The sequence below is a fragment of the Chelonoidis abingdonii genome, chromosome 14, assembly GCF_003597395.2.
Source record: "Chelonoidis abingdonii isolate Lonesome George chromosome 14, CheloAbing_2.0, whole genome shotgun sequence".
In the NCBI taxonomy this organism is placed as follows: Eukaryota; Metazoa; Chordata; order Testudines; family Testudinidae; genus Chelonoidis; species Chelonoidis abingdonii.
Window position 1 is genome coordinate 36,211,274 of NC_133782.1, and position 5,754 is coordinate 36,217,027.

A 5,754-nucleotide genomic window follows, 5' to 3' on the forward strand; every position below is an offset into this window, starting at 1 on the left:
ACGGGTAATTCCCAAAGGCACGAAGGGCAGTTATGAATCTTGATGACATTGAAAGAGAATTTGAACTAGACACCAGAGTGAAATCCTGACCTTATCGAAGTCACTGGAGAAACTCCCATGGGGTTTCATATGCTACTATTACTATTATCTATCACTTATATTGTGGCCATGCCTAGGAGTGCGGTTTCTCACTGAGTGACTAAGGGTCAGGATTACAATCCCCAAACTCATCCATTTGAGTCTCCCTCACTCTCATGGGTAAAAGCCAGGCCCAGCTGCAAAGTCTGTACCTGATCCATTGGATTAGGGCAGCCAATGGTGGTCGGACATTATGCTGGTCATGTCACTTTCTTGTGTACCTTTGGCTACGAAACTGCCTTGCCTTTGCAGATGGTGAGCCATTTGCTTGGGGGAGACAACCGCTGTTGACAAGTCTAGAAACGCCTGTCACAGACCAGGGTCCCATTGTGCTAATTACAGTACTAAGTCAGAGCCCCTGCCCAGAAGAGGTCACAAAATATAAGACAAGAATTGGCCGGGAAATCTGTGAGATAGCGTCCGTCAGCATGATACACAGTGGGCTCAGCAAAACAGCTGTCAAGTTTGTGTGGAAGGAATCACAGCAGAGGAGAGTTTGAAGGTGAATGATGTAGCTTTGCAGATGATTACTGGGGGCTCTTCCTAATCATGTGGAGGAGCATGGAGCAAAGCATGAAGCTGCTTCTTTGAGAATGTAAAGGGGGTAAAACATGCTGGCATCAATGGCCAATTGCAGGAAAGAGTCGATGTCTTACTAGTGCATGAGAGACGACTGGTAGGGTTTGGCTAGGATGTGGTGGGTCTATAAAATGAAGACAGATTGCTTATATTTGATGAAGTGTCAAGAGCGGACCCAGCAGGGGAACAAAAAGCAGTGGTGAGATTTCCAAAACAACGAAGGAGGAAAATTAGAGACACGTGTTGAGTGAAGCAGTATCTTTTACTGGAATAGCTTCTTTGGTCCAATAAAATATAAGACCTCATCCACCTTGTGTTTCTAATATCCTGGGATCAACACAGCTACAACGACACTGCAGACAAGCTAGGGAAAGGACCTTTGAAGAAAGATTCCAGTGGAGCCAGGATATCCCCTGATCTCTGCTTTTGCCTTTGAAAAAATGAGCTTAAAGGTCTAAGAGGAAACCAAACCTTTCACCTTACTGTACATCACTATTCATTTGGTTATAAGCTCTGCAAGGCTCTGGAGCTCTTATTTTTGTCTATTTAATGCGCAGCGGCAAGGGGTGCTGATCTCTATTCAAATAGCTCAGAGTTAACAAGAAAACAGTACTACTCACAATATTGCATAAAGACAAAGCATCAAAGGGAAATGGTACAAGCAACCGGAGCAAGGCAGGGTACCAGAGATGAAGTAACTAATACAATAAAATGTGCACAGATCTCAGGAACTAAGGAGCCATTTTAGGCTCTGTGAGGAGCCGTTCATCCTGCCTGTGGATTGAATATCTAAAAAGTGTTTCTTGTATCCATTTTCCATAGGAAGTGCCCCTAGCACGGAAAGGTAGAACAAGAACCATTGACTGGTTTAAACACCGACAAAACCACGCTAGATGGAATTACAACAGAGTGGGGGAATTTTTTTCAAAATGAATAATTTCTTCTGTAAAAAAATAGAAGTTTTGGTTCAGCTAAAAGTATTTGGGGATTCGGAACGGTTCTCTGAATTCACTCTGGGCACAAAAAAACATTGAAAAAAATAATTTTGAAAAATTCAGAACCTTTCAGTTTAACATCTTCAAATTAAAAGAACTCTCTTTTTTTTACTTTTCAAATAATTTTGTCAAAACTTAACTAGATCTGAAAGGAAGGTCTTTAGTTCAATGCAAACTGAATTTTGTTCAGTATTTCATTTCAGCAAGAAAAACCTAATAATTTACATCTTTGGAACAAACTAGAAAGAAAGATTCTCCATCTCTTAAAGTCTTCAGATCAAGACTGGATGGAATTCAAGAAGATATGTTTTCATCAGGCAGAAGTTACTAGGCTGAATGCAAGGCTAACTAGGTGGAATTCTCATGTCTGTTTTACGCAGAAGGTCAGACGAGGTGATGTAAGATCACCCTTCTGGCTTTATGATCCATAATCTAGATATGGAGAGACAAATTCACTCTGTGTACTGCTGAGGACCCACCAACCCCATTGTGAAGCCTGGCAAGAAGTTAAATGACCATCCATGCTGTCTTCTCTCTTGCATCTTTGTGGTTTGGATTTTTTTCATGAGAGCCTCAAACATTTTAGAAATGTTCTGCCACAGACGCCCTTCAGAGCCTGTTTGACTTGTTCATTGCGGAGAGCGTAGATGTAGGGGTTAAAGAGTTGAGCCACACAGAGTACAGAAAGACACAACTTTGTCAAAGTCCCTCGCTCCCCGCTGTCCTGGTCGGATGTACCTGAAGATGGAGCTACTGTACAATACCACAACCACCATCAGGTGAGCGAGCAAGTGGAAAAGGCTTTTTTCCTTCCTGTGGTGGACGGGATGCGCATGATAGTGGAGATGATGCAGCCATAGGAAATGAAATAGTGACTGTTAAAGTCCAGGTAAGACCACTACAGCTGCAACGAAGATCATCACCTCAATGTGTCCCGTGTCCCTGCAGGAGAGTTGGAGCAATGGGGCCGTGTCGCAGTAGAAGTGGTTTATGACATTGGGGCCACAGAACGGTAACAGCACAACCATAAACGTTGGAGGAAATATGAAGAGAAAACTCATCCCCAGCAGCCCAGCACTAACTGGAAGCAGACCCTGCCATTCATGATGGTGCCGTAACGCAAGGGACGGCAGATAGCCATGTAGCGGTCAAAGGACATGATAGCCACATGGAAAAATATACAGGTGCCCAGGAGGAAGAACAACAACAACTGAAGGAAACAACCAGGGAGGGAAATAGATTTTCTCTCTGTCAGGAGGCTGTAGAGGAACCTGGGCATGATGACAGAGGTGAAACAGATTTCCAAAAAAGAGAAGTTCCTCAGGAAATAATACATGGGCGACTGGAGGCGATGGTCCACCAGGGAGAGGCTGACAACAGTGATGTTACCCATTATCGTCAACAGGAAGATAACTAATAGAACCACAAACAGGGCAATGTTTAAACGGCGGCTGTTGGACAGGCCCAAGATGATGAATTCTACCACGGTGCTCTGGTTCTTCATTCTCAGATCATTCTTAAAAGAAAAAAATGAAGAAGCATGTCAAAAACAGAGTGAATGGAATGTTTGCAGAAAAAATTCTGTAAATCAATTGAATAGACATCATCAATGGGAGTTGGGTACCCGATAGACTTGGGCTCCATGGGAAAAGCCTGATGGGAAAACCAGAACGAAAGACAGGATCTTAGAGGAGAATATTTGATATTTTAAGGGGGAGGGGAGAGGAGAAAGAGAACTGGAAGGGATGAAAGAATGCCAATAATTTTTAATAAGAATATTTTACCCCAATTTTTCATGTATTCCCGGATTATAAGGCCCAAAGGCACCACTGTGATCATCTTCTCTGACCTCCTACATGGACCAAGAATTTCCCTCAGTTCACTCCTGCTAGACCTAGAGCATAGTCTTGAGAGGGACAGACAATCCTGAAGTTGAAAATTTCCAAGGGTGAAGAATCCAAAGCACAATTCTTAGTAAGTTGTTCCAATGATTAAATACCATCGCTGCTCATCTTTTGTGTTTGTTTTGCTTTTCTTCCAGGTCACTGATAAATATTTTTCAAAAAGCACCGGGCCAAGCACCGATCCCTTTGGGACTCCACCAGAGATACACCTGCTCCATGATGCACCATATACAATTCCTGGTGGAGACCGAGCAGGTACCCACTTTGTAATTCAGGTAAAGTGTCTCACGTCACGTGTGTATCATTCTCGTTTCTTAGTCAAACTGTCAAAATTTACATGAAAAATAGTACCTGTCTTTAAAAAACAAACTGGAATGAAGAGGACTGAGGAATTATAGACCAGTCCGCCTAACTTCATTACCCGGAAAGACACTGGGACAAATTATTAAGCCACAAGTTGTAAGCACCTAGAGGATAATAGGGTTTTAAATAAAAACCAACATGGATTTATCAAGAATAAATCATGCCAAATCAAAGCAATTTCTTTCTTTGACAGCGTTACCGGTCTGGTGGATAGATCGAAAGCTGTAGCTGTGATGTATCTTGATTTGTAGTGGGTGTTTGACACAGTCCCACATCACATTCTCATCAGCAAACTGGAGAATGACGAAATTTTACTACAAGGAGGGTAGAAACTAGTGAGACTTTGTCACGAGAGCTTCAGCAGCTACACTTCATAGTGTGGACTTTATCTCTCCGGCCAGTCCTGCAGGGATCTGTCCTGCACGCCTTACACTTCACCTCTTTTCATAATGTCTGGATATGGCAGGGAAGATTTGCCTATAAAATTATCGGTGAACACATAAAGACGCCCTTCTGTACAGACCCGTGGTCATTGGCCAGTATCCCTGTCTTCCGCACATGCCGCCATGTCAGGGTGCCCGAGGCGAATGAACGGAACAGGGACTCCATTCAAGCTAGATCATCCCCTGCTCGCCCGCTTCCAGCTTCTTGACAAACAGAGACTAGGGATATTAGAGCATGCGATCTTGCAGGCTTGGGGAGGGTTGCTGCCGACTGTCGGAGCGACGGATTAGGATCAATTAATGACAAATTGAGAATTGTCATGCAATTCAGCAAGATAAAACAGTAAAGACACTGCAAAGTACTACACGTAGGGGAAGAAATGGAATGCACAAGTGCAACCGAGGAATAACTAGCTAGGAGCCATATCTGCCACAGATTCTGCGGAGTTCGATTGCCACAAATATGGCATTCTCCAATGACGATGCACGTTACCAAACAGGGTAATATCATTCTGGGGTGCATTTAACGGGGACGGCAGAGTAAGCGTCTCCGGCTAGCGGAGCTGTGGGCAGTTGGATTTCACACTTTAGGAAAGATGCAGATTAGTTGGAAGGGTCAGACGCGTTGCAACCATATGCTAAAGGGTTAGAACTTGACATGAGGAAAAGGTTTCAACACTAGGCATGTTTAATCTTTGAATAAGTGACGGTGTAAAGAGGACAACGATCAATTACAATCGTTCTCCACCACCAACTGTGGGGCCATATAATTGCATTTAATCTTGCAGCAAGGAGCTTTGCCTTAGATTGTAGGTTAAAAGTTTCTAACTATTACAGGATAGCTTCAGTGCGTAGAACACTTGCGCCAATGTTGAGGATGGGGAATTCCCAGTCATTGGAGACAGCAGCATTCTTGCATTCCATAATGTGAAAGGAAACCTCCAAGTCGCATACCCTTTTCAAATCAGCAAAACCTCCACAATGTGCACCTTGACATTCATTCTACTTGATCTCACCAGTTGCCTTGATCCTTAATTAGACATTTAAAAACATGGCAGCTGTTACCTCAGGTCACTATTAAGTGTCTACCTCTCTACTTAATAGAAATCATTAGAACCAGAGCGCTCTAGAATCGACCGCAAGGAGTCATCTAGCTGATTTCTCATAAATCTCACATTCTGTATTAGACTTCCCTGGCCCCTGGAGTATTCTTTTTGTCATAAGCTATAGATACGATTATGTGTCTCGTTTCACAATAAAGATTGAATAATTTTATGGAGAAAGCAACCTAATCTTATTCTCAAAACACCAGTAGTGGACTGGAGATCCCAC

The 5,754-nt window shown here is 43.1% G+C and overlaps 1 pseudogene; it reads right to left on the minus strand.

Annotated features, from left to right (window-relative positions):
- Positions 1–2,274: 2,274 nt before the first annotated feature.
- On the minus strand, positions 2,275–3,216 carry LOC142047782 (olfactory receptor 6E1-like; annotated as a pseudogene).
- Between the last annotated feature and the right edge of the window lie 2,538 nt (positions 3,217–5,754).